The 19,753-nt window shown below is 36.6% G+C and overlaps 1 pseudogene; it reads right to left on the minus strand.

The window, feature by feature from the left end:
• The window catches only part of LOC100715458 (cytochrome P450 4A6-like), a 51,226-nt pseudogene extending 41,153 nt beyond the window's left edge, over positions 1-10,073 (minus strand).
• Between the last annotated feature and the right edge of the window lie 9,680 nt (positions 10,074-19,753).

Here is a 19,753-nt window from a genome sequence, read left to right on the forward strand (position 1 = left end):
TGAACCCAAGAGTCAGAACCTCTGGGGCTTGGCTCCATCTAGGGATCTGCAGTGTCAGGTTGAGGCACAGCCATAAGAGACACCCAAGGTCAGGGAACCAGGTTCAAGTCTGCAAGAGGCACCTGAACAATTGTGGGCTGAATAACTTGGTTCCAGCTTCACAGCCAGAAACCAGGATGTTTGACACTATGCACCTTGGCATAAATGCTCTATGGAATGGAAAATCTCCCAGTTCATTTTATGTCATTCTTCCTACTACCAGCAGCATAGGCTAAATTGCCTTAAGCCCAGAGACCTATTTACATCCACCTCCCAAAACTGATGTTACCCATGTGTCAGGCAGTCTGTGCTTGCAAGTGACATTGAGATGGTATTCCACAAGAGCAGTGATTTCCTCTTCCAAATTTTGAATCTTCAGATTGATAATTCTGCCATTTTCATCTTATTTCCTGAAAATCAGGGTCAGCTTTGAAAATTTGTTAAATAACATAGTAATGTGACATCGCAACCCTCACTCTAAGTTTCATTTCTGAGAGCATCAAATGAAGACTTCATTGGATTTTATGATGACTTTCTGATTTTGGTAGTCCATTGAAGAAGAGAGATTGAAAGTTGTGAACCATTAATTAATATGTGCCCATGTCCTTCCTCTTTTAATAAAGAGACCTAGAGTAAGGACAATTCTCAGCCACAAAGGCAAGTCAGGGTGCATCACAATCCCTGACTTACAATTACACTACAAAGCTACTACAACAAAAACAACATGGTACTGGCAAAAACACAGACCACATGACCAGTGGAACAGATTAGAAGTCAGAAACACCTCCAAATACACTGAGATGCCTTATTTTTGATAAAGGAATCAAAAACTTTCATTGGAATAAAAATAACCTCTTTAATAAATGGTGCTGGAAAAACTAGCTCTACACATGCCAAAGACTAAAACTAAACTTATGTTTATCAACATGCACTAAAATTGAAACAGAGCAAAGATCTAAATATTAAAGCAGAAATGCTACATGTGGTGGAAGATTGAGTATGTAGAATCCTTAGAGACATAGATTTAGACAAAGAATTCATTAACAAAATCCCAATTACATGAAAAACAACACAAAACTCAATAATTGGAATCTCATTCTATTAAAAAAAAGTTTTTTTACAGCAAAAGAAATCACCAGCAGATTGAAAAGTCAACCTGCAAAGGGGTGAAATGTTTAGTTGTTTATCTGTCAAACAAATGACTTATATCTAGAATATATAAAGAATTGAAAAAATTTAGGCCCCTCAAATTCAAAGACCCAGTCCAAAATGGGCATCTGAGATGAATACACACTCCTCAGATGAAGAAATACAATCCACAAATAAATATAGGAAAAATTGTTGAACATCCTTGGTCAAATTAAAACAACACTGAGATTCCATTTCACTCCACAGAGAATGGCTATCACCAAGAAATCAACCAATAACAAATACTGGAGGGGCTTTGAAGAAAGGAGCCCTTTTCCACTGTTGCTTGGAGTGCAGATGCTGTGACCAATACAAAAATCTCTATGATTATTCATCAAAACACTAGGATTAGAGGTTTCATCAAACCAGATATTTTGTATATCTTCCTGGAAGAATTCAACTCATCATACCACAGTGATATGTGTGCACCCAGGTTTATAATGGCTCATTTATAATAACTAAATCCTGGAAACTTAGAAAATGTTCACCAACTTAGAAAAAAGATTTGGTCTTTTTTTTTTACAATGAAGTATATTCAGTCATATAGCAGGACAAACTGGAGACATTTATAGGTCAATACACACAATTTGATATCATACATTTAAATGAAATAAATCAGACTGATTTGTAAACATCTGTTGTCTCCCCAGCATAAGAAAGTGAAAGAGTAAATAAGGGAGAAACTGTACAATAAATATTGTGAAATGGGAAGAAATTGTTCAAAAGGAAAGAGGAACTAGAGTTGGATAAGGGGTAAGGAAGAAAGGGAGATGAAAAGAGAAAAACTGAATACATTACATAGTTATAATTCTAGGTTCTAACAAAAGTTTGTGCTAACACCGTTTGGGGAATTTTTTATGCCCATGTCTTATACTCTGAGAACTACTTTGAAGATAACAGTATAGCGTATTATCTATTGTTACTCTCCTATTATTTTCTTTTGATATTTTATATTTTTCTATTAAAAAGATGTTTTTATACAATGGAGTACTACTTTCATATAAACAAGGATGAATTTCAGACATTTCTAGGCAAATATCACACCTTGAGATGATATTCTTAACTGAAGTAAATCAAGCACATGTTTAAATATGGCATTGTTCTCTGCTGCCATTGTTTCTCTGAAAGGATAAATAAGGACCAAAATGTGTAGTAGATATTGGGACATAATAACAAAATGTTCTAATTGCAAGGGATACAAGGGAGGGGAAATGGGAAAAGAGGAAGGGAAGAAGGGAGGAGAAGAAAGAGGATAGAAAGAAAAATCAGAAACAAAGTTTTGTAGATAAAGTGGGGAAGAGACCTTAAAGGGAGAGGAAGTGATCAGGGAAAAAAGAAGAATCAAGAAATATTATGTACAGTACAAATTCCATATGATGAATATGATCATTATGCATATCTAAAATTTACCAGTAAAATTAATTGTTAATGAATGAAAATATCTTAGTATTATGAAATTAGTTCTGACATTGCAGGCACCCTAAGATTCATCCTAAAATAAATTGGAAATTTGTTTCAGAATATAAAAGAACATGAGGAGAAACATGGAAATACGCTTTATCATAATAAAACATACATAGCATAAAACTTACCACCCACTATTTTTGAGTGCATACTTCTGTGACACTCAGTACTTTCAAACTGTTGTGCATTCCATCACACTATCTTTCTCTAGGGCTTTTACGTCATCCTAAGTGGAAGTGGTACCAAAAAGTCTACATATTCTTTCCCCAAGTCCCTAGTAGCTATTACTCTATTTACCGTCTATAAGTGAATGTCATGCTTATCATTTTTAAGAAGAAAGCAGAGGATATCCCTCCAGTTTTGGAGGAAGCATATCCTTGCCAATACAGATGCTATAATACAGGTTAGGTTCCAATAAACCCATCAGTAGATGAAAATACAGTGAGTGGAAATGCACTTAATGCATCTGCTGAACCAATCACACTGGCTTAGCAACACAAAAACTGTAGAGTATTAGTTGTTGGCCCTCCTGGGAGTGTGGCTGATCACTCCTCACAAAATCGCTGAGTTTTGTACTGCACATTGTTAGTTCAGAAAATTATCAAAATTTTTAAAACTTGAAGAATACTTTTCACTGAAAATACATTACTTTCACACCATGGTAAAATTAAAAAATTTGACTCTTTCTGGTTTCCACCTTGCTGTTTGCACCAGCCATGAATGGCTGCCCTGCCACACCATGCTGCCTTGGACCCAACTGAGTATGGACTGAAACCTCTAAGAACTAGACTTTGAGGTAGGCATACCCTAATGTGGAACAAAAATTCCTGTAGAAATCTTTCAAGTTTCCTTAACATGAAAGAGAAAATAAGCTGACATGGGGTGCTGAAGATACCAGAGAAGCATTCTATTGCCAACTGATTAAGAAAGGTCTCATCAGTTCAACAGAGAAAAGGTGGCAGATAGATAACAGCAGGCTAAAGAGGCTCCTTGAGATAGTCAACTTGGATTCCAAAACAATACAGTGTGGGGAATCCCAAACAGAAGTAGATAAATCCTCCCAACCCAGGAACAAATTAAGCTGAGAGAAACCAATCAAATATACAGTTCCAGTGCTTCTATTGGAACAGCTAAAGTCTCGGTGCTTCCACTGCAGCACTAGAACACTTGACCTGGGTCACATCCTGGACTGAGACCCAATGGGCTAACCCAAACCAAGTCCCTATGCCTAGCAATGCACGCTAATGCAGTGGGCCCTCAGCAGGTTGACTGACCTGGAGGGGAGGGCACACCATAGGCTTCCGTGGTCTGTATCTCTATAGTATACTTCAGTGGGTGGGAGCACCTAGTCAGTGGGCTTCAGACAAACTGTAACCAACAAAGAAAGAAACTGGGGCCTCCTGCATACACTTGTATGGAAGGAACAAAAAAATATGAAAAGAGGAAGCAACAAAAAGGGTCCCTAGCCCCCAACCCTGAGAAGATTGATCCAGGAAAGGGAAATGCAAAGGAGATTGAGGACAGCAAACATGCAATATCAGACATGGCACCAGTGGACATAAAGTGATATCTTTGGGACCTCATAGACAAGTTCAAAAGTTAAGTATTTAACCAAGTAAAGCAAGATATAAATAGAATAATAAAAGAAATGCTAAGCACCTCTCAAGAAAAACAGATGGAAGAATGGAGGAACATTTAAAAAGGGGGAAATTATTTGATGAAGAAAATAGAGAAAACATAGAATACATGAAGCAGGTTCAAAGAGGTTACCAGGAAATTAAAAACTCCATTGAAAGCTGGCAAAACTGCTTGAAAGAAACTAAGGATAGGTTATCCAAACTGGAGGACAAGTTTGCAATGTGGGATCAGAAAAGGAAAAAAAATCTTAAAAATAACAAGGAAACAAGCAGTAACAATACAAAGGCTAGAAGACAACAAGAGGATCTATAACTTGAGAATAAAGAATGTAATTAATAAGCAGGGGTACAAACAAAGGAACTACAAAGGCTATTCACAGAAATAATTAAGGAAAACTTCCCCAACATAGGAAAAGGAAAAAATGCTCAGACGTATGAGGCATACAGAACTCCAGCCAACTACAACCAAAACAGAACTACACCCAGGCATATAATAATCAAGATCCCAGAAACCCACTATAAGAACAGAACATTAAAAACTGTCAGAGACAAGACACAGATTACTTACAAGGGAAACCCATCAGAATTATGGCAGACTTCTTGGCACAAACCATCAAATCAAGAAGAACATGGAGTGAAGTATTCCAAGCTTTGAAAGAAAATAACCTCCAGCCCAGACTGATGTACCCTAAAAAACTGTCCCTTGGAATTGAGAAACAAAATGCTTCCAAGATAAAGAGGAATTGAGAGAATTTGCAATCACCAATCCAACTCTACAGAGAATACTGCAGGACATTCTAAAGAGAGAGAAAAGCACCAGGATTTCAGGAACAGTAGCAGAGAGGCCCAATGAATGGAGCAAAACGCTAAATAAAGAAGACAAGCAGACAACTAATGACAGAAAAAGAGCACAACAGAAATGAGGCAGGGAAGGTTGTATATAATTTCTAATATAGATGGCCTAGATATACTAAATTAATGAAAAAAAAGAGAAACACAGGCAGAGTGGATTAAGAGGTAGGGTCCACTGAGATGCTCTTTATAGGAAATATAATTAACCTGAAGAAGGGCATATGGACCAAAAATCAAATATGAGAAAACAGAACTCTATGTGACAGGGAACCAGAGAGTAATAGGGGCAACTGGACCAGTATTTATGGATAGGTTGGAAAGACAGGCTTTAATAGGTAAAGAAATACAACTAGAGATCAAGCCCAGGAGTGAGAAAGTTTGGAAACACTTAGGTAAGTAGCAGGTTGCCCCCCAGTACAAAACTGAGGGTGTTGGGGAGACCCAAAAATACACGGTACACCCTGGGGGAGTGAAAGGGGAGGAATAGTCTTTAAAAAGACAGCAGAAGATATTGTTAATAGTGTATCAGGAATTAAAACCCATATTACTTGCACCACTCTGCTTAGATAGAACTTATTCCATCCCAGTTTGTATACAAGCACTAGATCTGAGGGCACAGACATTTATTCCAAAAATATCAGGATATGGCACAGTAATCATCTTTTAATTTCCTATTAACTTAATCTGGATCCCTGTATAACTTATACTGTTATATCATGACTGATCTTAGTTAAATCTGATTTGTTTTATTTCTGCTTGTTATTGACAGATTTTATTCAAAACTGTTAAGGTTGATAGTATCAAGTCAGAGAGTATAGACAACTATACTGAAAATGACAATGATTCACTATGGTACCCATTCTGGTTTGACTACTACCTGTTTTTGTAGTTCTACCCTACCTACAAGTTGTATTTCCATTAATACTGTTATATACTGTACCCTGAAAAACTGTCCCTTGGAATTAATTGAGAAACAAGATGCTTCCAAGATAAAGAGGAATTGAGAGAATTTGCAATCACCAATCCAACTCTACAGAGAATACTGCAGGACCTTTTAAAGAGAGAGAAAAGCACCAGGATTTCAGGAACAGTGGCAGAGAGTACCAGCTATCTGTTATCTATTGATGATAACAAGAGACAACACAGTAACCATGGTAGAACTCCTGGTACAACAATTTTATATATCTTTTTAGTTTTATGTGTCTATAGTAATATGTTTTTTTCTGTCCTACTTTGTTCTGTTTCTCCCTGTAATATAGAAAGGATAGAAATACATGTTAAGGCTCATGCTTGCATAAAACCTATAAACAGTTTACAAGAATTGATCTTATGACACATGATGAAATGAACAAAGACTTTAATGGAAAAAAGGCACTACAGTACTCAATGCTGATTCTAGAGTGTCATAATGTGAAATCCAGCAATATTATTATTCTTTGTTTAGAGTGATTTTAGTCTGCTTTGGTTTGTTTAATCTCAACATAAATGAAGATATGGATAAATGCATGTATGTTTAAGTGTATAGGAGTGATAACCATATTACTAAGTTTTTATTAGATAGTTTAACAGAACTATTTGCAGCCTCCATATTTGAATTCTCATTTATATGTTCCACTTTTGTATCTTGAACAATTATTTGTAAGAGAACAATATGTAAGCATCAACTAGTGATTTATTACTGTTTATTTTTTTCCTTTGAAATTATGTACCAATTCTACCCATTTTCATTTTGTATTGTCTTTCTTTAAATAAAATTTTAAAAAATTAAAAATTTGGAAGATGAACCATCACAATTCAGAATCATCTTTATCTTTTGTGTTCCAGTGAAGCATGTCTTAGACTTATAATCTCTAGAACTAGAAAAACAAAATTTCTTTCACTTCAAGCTACAAAATTTTCATAATTTGTTAGAGCAAAACATTAGCAAGCTCATACAAACGTGAGCAGATGGAAGTATATTCTCACGCAGATAGGCAGGCATGAGAAGGATAAGCAGGTGAGAAGTTGTTAATTGGGTCATCAGTGAAACGGCAAATGAGAAACAAGGAGACAGACAATCACTTAGAGGATCTGGGAGAAGGTGAAGGAGAGAAAACCAGACAGCTATAAGTCAGAAGCAGTAGGTAGATTTGAAAAAGAGCAGGTGGGCAGATAGAAAGCAAGATGTGAGAGCAGGGGAACAAAAGGAGATGTAAAAAGATTGAAAATGTATTTTGTATGTGTACCAGCTATCCTCAATGACTATTGTCTTACATGTTACAAAAAAACAATAGCAATGATGACAAAAACAATCACTATGAGGAAAGAGGATCTAAAGACTTAGGGAGACATGTGAGTAGTGAGGGGGAGGGGAATGAAAGAATTAAGATGTTCCATATGTATTCTTTCTCTCTAACATAAATGCAAACATCATGTACTTCAGACAGGTACCAAATATCAAAGGTGAGGAATGCTTAGGGGCATCAGCTCATTGAACAGTTCTATCTTTAATTCTCCCATCTACTTTCTTTTACTCTCCACCCTTCTTCACTAGTATTTTCCCACGTCTTCCCCCTCCTTCCCTGTCCCTCTAGCATCATCTCCCTTTTTTCTCACTCTATGATCTTTTGCTCTTTCTTCTTCCTTTTTTTAAAAGAGATTTTATTAGTACAGAATAGTTGCACAGAATTGCAAGTTTCATTGTGCATACTTGTCCATGCATATCTACCTATTCCTTATAATAAGGCAGAAAAGAACCAGGAGGTTGACATTTCCAGAACTGACAGAAGAATAATGAAAGAGCAGTTTCCTCCTGCTCCTGACTCACCCTGGAGCTAGGACATCCCATCCTCCTTTACCTCCAGACCTGGGATGGCCAGGAATTTGCCTGCCCTTCCAACTCTAGCTCTGGACCTGGAACAGCTGCAGATTGTTGGCTACCCCTCACCCTCAACCTCCTCAGAGGCCTAAGATAGCCCCTGATCCTCAGCTGCCTGTCACCCTCTGCCCCTAGACATAGGATGGCTATGGATGGTCTACTGCTTTTTTGCCTCAATGCCAGGACCTGGGATGCCAAACAGTCAAAATCAAAATGAATGTACACCAAGACATATAATAACTGAGGTCCAAGCCATACAGCATAAAAAGATAATACTAAAAGCTGTCAGAGAAAACAGACAACTCACCTATCAAGGAAAGTCTATTACAACCATGGCAGACTTTTCAGCTCAAACCCTCAAGCTAAGAAGAACTTGGAATAAAGTGCTTCAAGTCCTGAAAGAAAACATTTCAACCCAGTTTGATGTACCCTGCAAAGCTTTCTTTGAAATTTAATGAAGAAATAAGATACTTCCATGACAAAGAACAATTGAAGAAATTCATGTCCACCAAACCAACCCTAGAAAGAATACTAAAAGACATACTACAGAAATATAAAAATGACTACAATTCTTAGAACAACAACAGAAAGAAACCACCAGACAAGCAATTAAACAATGGAGAAAAGCAAAAAACCAACAGCAGGAAAATAACATGACAAAATTGAAGCAGTACATGACAATTATATCCATTAATGTTAATGGCCTCAATTCACCTATCAAAAGAAATAGGTTGACAGAATGGATCAAGAAATAGGATCCAACATCATGCTGTATACAAGAGACACATCTGACTCAAAAGGAAACTCATAGATTAAAAGTCAAAGAATGGAAAATAATATTCCATGTGACAGGAGCCCAGAAAAAAGCAGGTGTAGCTATTCTGAATGTAGACAATTAAACTTCAAGCCAAAACTGATCAAAAGGGATAAAGAAGGTCACTACATACCTGTTAGGGGAATAATTCAAAAGGAAGAGCTAACAATCATAAACATATATGCACCAAATACAAGATCACACAACTATATGACAAATACTAATAAACATGAAAAACCAAATAAGCAACAGCACAATTGTAGTAGATGAACTTAATACCCCATTGGCACAAAGAGATAACAGAACTGAATCAAACCTGTGAATGAATGGACTCAGTAGGAATTTACAGGATGTTCCACCCAGCCACATCAGAACAAACATTCTACTCAACTGCACATGGGATATTCTCCAAAATAGATCATATATTAGCCCAAAGAACATTCTTAAGTAAATGCAAAGGGATTAAAATAACCCTATGTATATTTTCTGACCATAGTGCACTGAAATTGGAAATTAATGGAAAAGAAATTTCAAAACTAGCATAAATACTTAGAAATTAAATAGCAACCTCCTGAACAATCAATGCGTTACAGGTGAAATTGAACAAGAAATTATGCAATACCTACAATTCAATGAAAATGCAGACGCAACATACTAAAACCCATGGGACACAATGAAAGTGATTCTAAGAGGGAAATATATAGTGGTAAATTGTCACACCATGATAAACAAAACAATCACTAATAAACAACTTAATGCCACATCTCAAACTTCTAGAAAAAGAAGAGCAAGTAAAACCCAAAACTCACAGAAGAGAGGAAATGGAGTGAGGAGGAAGGCACCACATGGAGGAAGCCACCGAGCTGTCCTGGCTCCCACCACTGGGCATGCCTGAGTGCCTCACTGCCCCTGGCTGCTCCCAGCCACAGCTGCATGGAGGAAGAACACCAAGCTCTGCCCCTGCATAGGCCACTGGGCCTGCCTTCACCTCAGTGCCTCCCCATCACTGCCCTGTGGAAGAATACTGAGCTCTGTCCAAGATCAGGCAGCTGAGCTGGACTTGCTCCCGTCAGTGCCCTCCCACTTCCACCACACAGAGGACAACTGCCATGCTCCTTCCTGGCTCAAGCCACTGAGCCATGTCTATGACCCAGCATGCTCCTCCCATAGGACCACTGCACCCACCCTGGCTCGACCTGCTGCCCTTGGCTATGCTTCCCATCTCTTAGACCAAGCACTGCTGAGAATGTTTGACTCCCACTCTCCCTCCCAGAACTTTGAACTGCAGTGGACTGGTAGTACTGGCTTGATGGGAGACATGGTGTCACTCATTCAGATAGAGGACCCCAGTAGGTTCCAATCACTATATACACAACAATTGGGCAGACATCAACCACACAGTAGGACCCTGGGACATACACTATTGACAGTTGTGACTATTGTGATTAAATAACCAGATATTGGCCCAGAAGAATAAAATGACAAAACAAAAAAAACCAAAATGCAATCTCAAACATCTAGTCCATCAGGTGCAAGAATAAGCAACAGTGAAAAGGAAGACATTAAAAGTCATAAACCAGAAATCTCTGAAGACATAGCAAATGAAGTAAAAAAAAAAAAATCCATGCAGCAATAGAGGAAATCAAATTAGAAATAATGTCTTACATAAAGACAGAAATAACAACCTTAGTAAAGGAGTTACTCAACATAGTTAGGGAAGAAATAGATAAAAAAAAATACAGGAGCATGGGAAATTAATTGAACCTTTGAAGGAACAATGTAGAAAACAAGCAGAATCCATGAAACAAATGCAAAGAGACATCCAAGAAACAAAAAATTCTATTGAAAGCTGGCAAAACCATTTAAATGAAGCTGAGCATAGAATTTCAGACTTTGAGGACAGGGTCACAGATAGCAACCATGAAAAGATAGAACTTATAAAAACAACAAAGCAGCCTGAAATGACAATCCAGCAGCTTCAAGATGACACCAAGAGAAACAATGTAAGACTAATAGACATCAGTGAGGATGCAGGAGACAACACAAAGGACATAACTAAGTTGCTCACAGAAGTAATAGCAGGAAATTTCCAAAACATGGGGAAAAAATCTTGCATATAAATAAGTGAAACATATAGAATAATGCCAAACAGTCATAACCAATATAAATCTATGCCCAGACATATAATAATTAAGATCAGAACTAAAAACAGAATACTAAAAGCTGTTAGAGAAGCAAAGCAACTCACCTATCAAGGAAAGCCTATTAGAATCACAGAAGACTTCTCAGCATAAACCTTCAGGTTAAGATAAGCTTGGAATGAAGTATTTCAAACCCTAAAAGAAAACAACTTTCAACTCAGACTGATGTACCCAGAAAAACTATCTATCAAATTTAGTGGAGAAACAAGTTACTTCCATGACAAAGAACAACAGAAGAAATTCATATCTACCAAACCAACCTTAGAAAGAGTATTGAAAGACATACTAGAAAGAGGTATAAATGATCACAATCTCCAGAACAACAACAGAAAAAAACCACCAGGCCAGACAAGAAATTAAACAAGGGAGGAAAGTGGGAAATCAACAACAGGAACATAATGTGGGAAAGTTAAGCCAGAACATATCAGTGATATCTATAAATGTAAATGGGCTCAATTCACCTGTCAAAAGAAATTGACACAATGGATCAAGAAACAGGACCCCACTATATGCTATATATAAGAAACACATCTGACTCAAAAAGAAACTCATAGACTGAGTCAAAGGATGAAAAACAGTATTCTATTCAACAGGAACCCAGAAAAAAGTAGGGGTAGCTATTCTGTTTGCAAAGTGAACTTCAAACCAAAAATGATTAAAAGAGATAAAGAAGGCCACTACACACTCGTTAGTGCAAAAATTCAAGAGGAAGAACTAAAAATTATAAATATATATGCACCAAACACAGGAGCACCCAGCTATGTAAGACTAACACTAATGAAGAACTGAGTACACAAGAACACAATTGTAATAGGAGACCTTAACACCCTACTGTCACAAAGAGAAAGATCAACTAGACAAAAAGTCAACAAAGAAATAACAGAACTGAATCACACCTGTGAACAATGTACTTAATGGATGTTTACAGAGTGTTCCACCCAACTACATATACATTCTTCTCAGCTGCACATGGGACATTCTCCAAAATAGGCCATATATTAACTCATAAAACATTCTTAAGTAAATGCAAAGGGAGGGAAATTATCCCATGCATACTATCTGATCATAGTGCATTAAAGTAGGAAATCAATGGCCAAAAAACTGCAAAGCCTGCACAAATACATGGAAATTAAATGACAACCTTCTGAACAACCAGGGGGTTACAAATGAAATTAAAGAAGAAATAAAACAATACCTAAAATACAATGAAAATGCAGACACAACATCCTGTAACCTATGGGATGCAATGAAAGCAGTTGTAAGAGGAAAATATACAGCAATAAATAGTCACATCAAGAAAATGGAATGAGCACAAATAAATAACCTAATGCTACATCTCAAGCTCCTAAAAAAGGAAGAGCAAGTCAAACCCAAAGCTCATAGAAGAGAGGAAATTGTAAATATTAGAGCAGAAATTAATGCAATTGAAACAAACAAACATAAAACTACAAAGAATTAATGAATCAAACAGCTGGTTTTTTGAGAGAATAAACAAAATTATTAAACTTCTAGCCAATCTTATCAAGAAAAAGAAAGAAAAAATTCAAATCCATGCAAGAAGGCCTGAAAGGAGGGAAATTACTACAGATTCCATGGAAATTCAAAAAATCATGGTCACCTGCTTTGCAAATCTCTACTCACATAGGGTGGAAAACACAGAGGAAATGGACAGATTTTTAGAAATATATCAACTACCAAAGCTCAAACAAGAAGATATAACAATTTTGAATAACCCAATATCAGCTACTGAAATAAAAGACATGATTAAAAGCTTGCCAACAAAGAAAAGCCCAGGTCCTGATGGATTCATGACTGAATACTACAAAAAGTTAAGAGAAGATTTAATGCCAATACTCCTTAAACTCCTCAATGAAATTGAAAGAAGCAGTCCTCCCTAAATCATTCTTGGAGGCAAGTATTACCCTGGTGCCAAAACCAGAGAAAGACCCAACCAGAAAGGAGAATTACAGACCAATCTTGCTAATGAACATTGATGCAAAGATTCTCAATAAAATACTGGCAAATAGAATGCAGCAAATCATCAAAAAGATAATACACCATGATCAAGTGAGATTTATTCCAGGAATGCAAGGGATGGTTCAAATATGCAAATCAATAAATGTAATACAACACATCAACAGTGCCAAAAGTAAAAATCACATGATCATCTCAATAGATGGAGAAAAAGCTTTTGATTAAGTCCAACACCTGTTCATGAAAAAAATCCTACAGAAACTTGGAAAAGACGGTATGTACCTCAATCTCAGAAAGGCCATTTATGACAATCCAACAGCTAACATTTTACTAAATGGACAGAAACTGAAAGCCTTCACTCTATTCAATATAGTTTGAGAAATATTCGCCAGAGTAATCAGAAAAGAAAGAGAAATAAAAAGAACACTTCTCCACTGTTGGTGTGAGTGCAGACTGGTGCATCCACTGTGGAAATTAGTATGGAGATTCCTCAAAAAAGTTCCATTCAATCCAGCTATTCCTCTCCTGGGTATTTTCCCAGAAAAATTGAAAATATCATGTCACAGGGATATATGTGCATTCATGTTCATAGCAGCACAATTTGTGATAGCTAAATCTTAGAAACAATCAAAGTGCCCGTCAACTGCAGAGTGGATGAAAAAGGTGTGGTATTTTTATACAATGGAATACTACTTGGGTAGTATTCACAATGTTTGTGAAGAAGGTCATAATCCCAAAACTCTTGTATAGAGTTGATGCATTCCCAATGAAAATACCATCACCATACTTTACCAATCTAGAGAAAATATTCCTAAAATTTATTTGGGAACAGAAGAAACCTAGAATAGCAAAGGCAATTCTAGGCAATGAAAGAAAGGCAGGAGGTATCTCAATCTGTGGTTTGAAATTATACAACAAAGCTTCAGTGACAAAATAAGTATGTTAGCGGCAAAGAAAAAGACTTGAGGGTCAATAGACCAGATTAGAAGATGGAGACAGAGCTTATATTTGAAAAAGAGGATAAATATGTTTACTAGAGGCAGGATAGTCTCTTCAATAATTAATGTTGTAAAAACTGGCTTTCCACATACAAAAGACTGAAAATAGACCCCTGTCTATCGCCATGCACTAAACTAAAATCAAATCGAATCAAAGATCTAAATATTAAAACAGAAATGATAAATCTACTGGAAAAGACATTAGTTAGAAAATTTGGATACATGAGGTACGCCAAGAGTTCATGAACAAAACAGAAACTGTATTGGAAGTACTTCAAAGAATCAACAATCAGGATCTCATCTTATTAAAAAGTTTTTCACTTCAAAACAAATCACCAACAAAGTGAAAAGAAAACTCGCAGAGTGGGAAAGAATTTTAGCCAGCAGTCCCTCAGACAAAGGACTTAAATCCAGAAAATATAGAGAGTTGAAAAACAGCAAGCCTCCAAATTCAAAGACCCACTCCAAAAATGTAGTAGGTACCAGAATACATCTTGTTATCTTCACAACAGTTGTCCATTAAATCAGGTATAGCAAAATCAAAATCAAACCAAAAACAGAACACTATAAAACCAATATTGCATACTGTCATCCTTCCAAGAGATGTACAGACCTCTAGCCCCAGGTTAGCATAATCATCCCAACAATACAAGCATTTACTTGCTTTGTGTGCCTTAGTTGGCTATCAATTCTGGATGTCCTGGAAGCCATCCATTTGTTAACAGGGATAGGGGTGGGGGTGGGGGCATTTGATTCTCAGCCCCTGAGGAGTTAGGCTCATGAGAGACAATGACTTATTCTCTTCCTGGCACTCCTGTGCTTCACTTGCACTGCTATACAGGAAGGTTGACTCATTGCTTTTTTGGTCAGTCCCCCAAGATACACCATGGCTGGTTCTTGGGAGGTGCTTATTTGCTCTCTCTCTGGTATAATATATTAAATAATGTTGATTTCTTCCTGTTATTTTTAAATTCTGCATTATTTCTGTCCTTTTTGCTGTTTTTTTATTATATTTTAGACTTCTTATATATGAGAAACCATAAAATACTTAATCCTCTGTGTCTGGCTTATTTCATCTAGTATTACAATATCAAGATCCATTCATTTTCCTACAAATAAATCAAATTTATCTTTCTTTATGACTGAGTAGTCTTCCATTGTAAATACCAAGTTTGAAGAGATTCACTCTTCTTTTGATGGACTATACGCTGCTTCCAAGGTTTAGTCATTCTGAGTTATGCTGCAATAAACATGGGGAGACATAAAAACCATTGTTAAATTCATATCACTTTGTTTTAAAAACATACATTGATATTGTTTTAGGCTTGTTGCTTGTTGTTGTAAGTTTGTCTCTTTTGTTTTTTGTTTTCTGTGGATATTTTTTCTCTTTTAAATTAAAAAAAAAAACATGGGGAGGCAAGTTTCACTGTGACATTGTGTCTTTAACTCTTTGGGGGAAATGCCAGAAGGGAACTACCTGGGGAAAAGGAATTTCTAGCTTTAGTTTTTTGAAGGATCTCTATACTAATTTCTACAGTGGTTGTACTAGTTTACATTACTGCCAACAGCATTTTAGTAGCTCACTCATGTGTTTTTGTCAAAGTTGGTTTAGGTGAATGTGTAGCAATCTCATTTCACTTACAGTATTTGATTTGCTGAGTTAGCTAACACAGATATGCAGTAAGAATATAAAGTTTTGGGGGGTCAAAAGCTGAAAATATATGAGACAATATTCCTTCTGTTTTTGTAATAGATAACAAATTTTCAGATATGTGGCTTCAACAGTAGCACCAGTGAGATTGGAAGAATTCCAAAAATATAAGAATATTCTGGAAGGATCTTCTTTCAGTCCAGGGAGCTGGGCTATCAGTGATGAGTTCCTGCACACCAATGGCAGGGGCCCAGGGAGAGTTGAAGATCATTGCTCCTAGTGGTTAAAGATCCACCCAACTTCCAGCCACACTTGACTGGGCTCTGCAGGTTTCTCAGCCTGCCTGGGCCATGCCCAGTGACCTTACAATCCAGGTAACTGGGTGACCAGAGATGGGTTCCTGCACAACAACTCAGGCCCTGGGACAGTTTAAGATCATAATACACAGTGTTCAAGGACCCGCTCAGCTTCCAGCCATGCTAGACTAGGCTTGGGAGGTTTTGCAGCCAGACTAGACCATGCCCAGCGACCTTCTTCAATCAGGGGAGTTGAGGGCATGTGAAGTGAGTTCTGGCACATTGGCACTTTCCCAGGGAGAGCTTTGGAACATCATCCACAGTGATTAGGTGCCCACCCAGCTTTCTGGGACAATGGAGGTGGCATGGGAGGTCATGTGGTCCTGACTGAACCATGCTCAGCAACTTTGATTCAGTCTCAGGACCCAAGGGCATAAGAGACAACTTCCAACACACCTGGGGGGAGCTTTGGAGAATCACTTGAATCACAGAAATATAGGAAAATGATGAAACAAAGGACAAAAATGCAATCTTAAATCTCAAGCCCATCCCAAGAAAACTGAAGAGCCATATACATAGAAGAAAATATATGCCATACACCTGAAATACCTGAAATAATAACAACTGAAATAAAGAAGCAACTCTGGGAAGCTTTAAAGGAATTCAAATTAGAAATAATCTCCCAGTAAAAGAAGAAATGATAAATGTAATGAAAAAGAACTGAATACATCTAAAGAAGACACAGTTAAAAAATTAGAGGAGCAAAACAAAAAGATAGAACCCCTAGAGCAATATAAGAAGATAGAATCCCTAGAGCAATATAAGAAGAAAACAGAATACATGAAGCACTTTCAAAGATATATACAGGAAATCAAAAATTCCATTGAAAGTTGTCAAAACTGCCTCAATAAAAGTGAAGATACAATTTCAGACTTCGAAGACAAGATTGCAGGTAGTGAACAGGAAAGGAAAGGTCTTTTAAAAATAACAAGGAATCAGGAAATAACAATTCAACAGCTGCAAGATGATGCAAAGAAAAACAACATAAGATTGATAGGGATAAATGAAAAAGAAGGGGACAACACAAATGATATCAAGAGGATATTTATGGAAGAAATAGCTGAAAATTTCCCAAACATGAGAATGGAAATTGATTAGGATTACTGAAGCATATAGAACTCCAAATACCCATAACCAAAATAAAACTACACCCTGACATATAATCGCAGTCCCAGAAATCCAACATGACAATAGAATACTAAAAGCTGTTACAGACAAAAGACAGATCACCTATAAAGGAAAACCTCTCAGAATCACAGCAGACTTCTCAACACAAAGAATGTAGTCAAGAAGGGCATGGAATAAAGTATTTCGGATCCTAAAGGAAAATGATTTCCAGTCTAGACTGATGTACCCTGAAAAACAGTCCTTCAAAATGGATGGAAAAATCAGATACTTCCATGACAAAGAATAGCTGAAGAACTTCATGATCACCAAACCAACCCTGCAAAGAATTCTGAAAGACAGTCTAGACACACATGGGGAAAAGTCACTAAGCAGGGCAGACAATTAAACAGAATGAAAGACAAAGATGCAGCTGTAGAAAGATAATATGTCAATAATAAACCAACATGTAACAGTTATAACCATTAATGTAAATGGTTTCAATTAAAAGAAACACTGGCAGAATGGATCAAGAAACAACCTCCAACCATATGCTGTCTACAGGAAACCCATCCAATCCAAAAGGAAACTTAGAGACTGAAAGCCAAAGGATGGAAAACAATACTTCATGCAACAGGAATCTCCTCCCCCCCAAAAAAGTGTGGATAGCTATTCTGTTTACAGGCAATGTGAACTTCAAAACAAGAATGATCAGAAAAGATAAAGAAGGTAATTACATACTAGTTAGGGGAAAACTTCAAGAGGAAGAGATAACAATCTTAAATATATATGCACCAAATTCCAGAGCACTCAGTTATATAAAACAGGTATTAACAGAAATAAAAAACCAAATTAGCAGTAATACAATTATAACAAGAGATCTTAACACACCATTGACACCAATGGACAAATCAACCAGACAGAAAATCAGCAAAGAAATAAAAGAACTGAATCACACCTGTGAACAAATGGACTTGATTTGTATATTTGACATATACAGAGTGCTCCATCCAACAACATCAGAATACACATTCTTCTCAGCAGTACATAGGACAATCACTAAAATAGACCATATACTAGCCCACAGAACATATTTAAGTAAATGAAAAAGAGTTGAAATTATCCCACGCATATTATCAGATGATAGCACCATGAAACTAGAAATTAAGGATAAAAGAACTGCAAAAACCCACAAACACATGGAAATTGAATAATATACTCTTGAGCAATCAGTGAGTCACAGGGGAAATTAAAGAAGTTAAACAATACCTACAAACAAACAAAAATGCAAATACAACTTACCAGAGTCTGTGGGATGCCATGAAAGTGATCCTCAGAGGAAAATTTATTGCACTGAGTTCCCACATCAGGAAAACAGAATGAATACAAATAAACAACCTGATATTACACATCAAACATCTGGAAAGAAAAAGAGCAAGTCAAATCCAAAGCCAAAAGCCGGGAGGAAATTATAAAAATCAGAGCAGGAATTAATGCATAGAGACTAAGAAAACAATCCAAAAATCAATGAATCAAAGAGTTGGCTCTTTGAAAGAATAAATGAAATAGATAAGACCCTAACCAAACTTATTGATAAAAAGGAAAGAAAAAGCTCAAATTCATTCAATAGGGAATGGAAAAGGTGAAATCATTGCAGACTCTGTGGAAATACAGATCATCAACACCTATTTCAAAAACCTCTACTCTCATAGGATCGATAGCACAGAAGAAATGGACAGATTCCTAGAATTATATGAAGTACCAAAGCTGGGTCAAGAAGATGTAAAACTGCTGAATAAGCCAATGTCTATTAGTGAAATTGTAATTAAGTCCTTACCTACAAAGAAGAGCCCAGGCCTAGAAAGATTCAGTGTGGAATTATACAAGAAATTATACAAGAAATACAAAAAAGACTTAATGCCAACACTCCTCAAACTCTTTAATAAAATTGAAAGGGATGCAATTCTTCCTAAGTCATTCCTGGAAGCAAATATTACTCTAGTACCAAAACTGGAAAAGACCCAGCTAAGAGAGAACTACAGGCCAATCTCCCTAATGAACATAGATGCAAAATTCCTCAATAAAATATTGGCAAACAGGATGCAGCAAATCATCAAGAAGATTATACACCATGACCAAGTGAGATTCATCCCAGGTATGCAGGGATGGTTCAACATACATAAATTAATAAATGCAATCCACTATATCAATAAAGCCAAAAGTAAGAATCACATGATCATTTCTGTAGATGCAGAAAAAGTTTTTGATAAGATCCAACATTCATTCATGAAAAGAACCTTACAGAAAATTGGAATAGATGGTCTTTAACTTAATATGATAAAGGCCATCTATGACAAACCAACAGCCAGTATCATATTAAATGGCCAAAAACTGAAGGTCTTTACCTTAAAATCAGGCACAAGACAAGGATATCCCTTATCACCACTCCTATTCAACGTAGTACTGGAAACACTAGCCAGAGCAATTAGACAAGAGAGAGAAAGAAAAGGGGTAAAGATAGGAAAAGAGGAAGGTAAATTATCATAATTTGCAGATGACATGATACTCTACATAGAACTACATTCAACTCCATTGAAAGACTCCTAGACACGATAAAT

This window comes from Cavia porcellus, unplaced genomic scaffold (genome assembly GCF_034190915.1).
Source record: "Cavia porcellus strain 051 isolate PalLab524CR breed Dunkin Hartley unplaced genomic scaffold, mCavPor4.1 scaffold_25, whole genome shotgun sequence".
NCBI classification, from domain to species: Eukaryota; Metazoa; Chordata; class Mammalia; order Rodentia; family Caviidae; genus Cavia; species Cavia porcellus.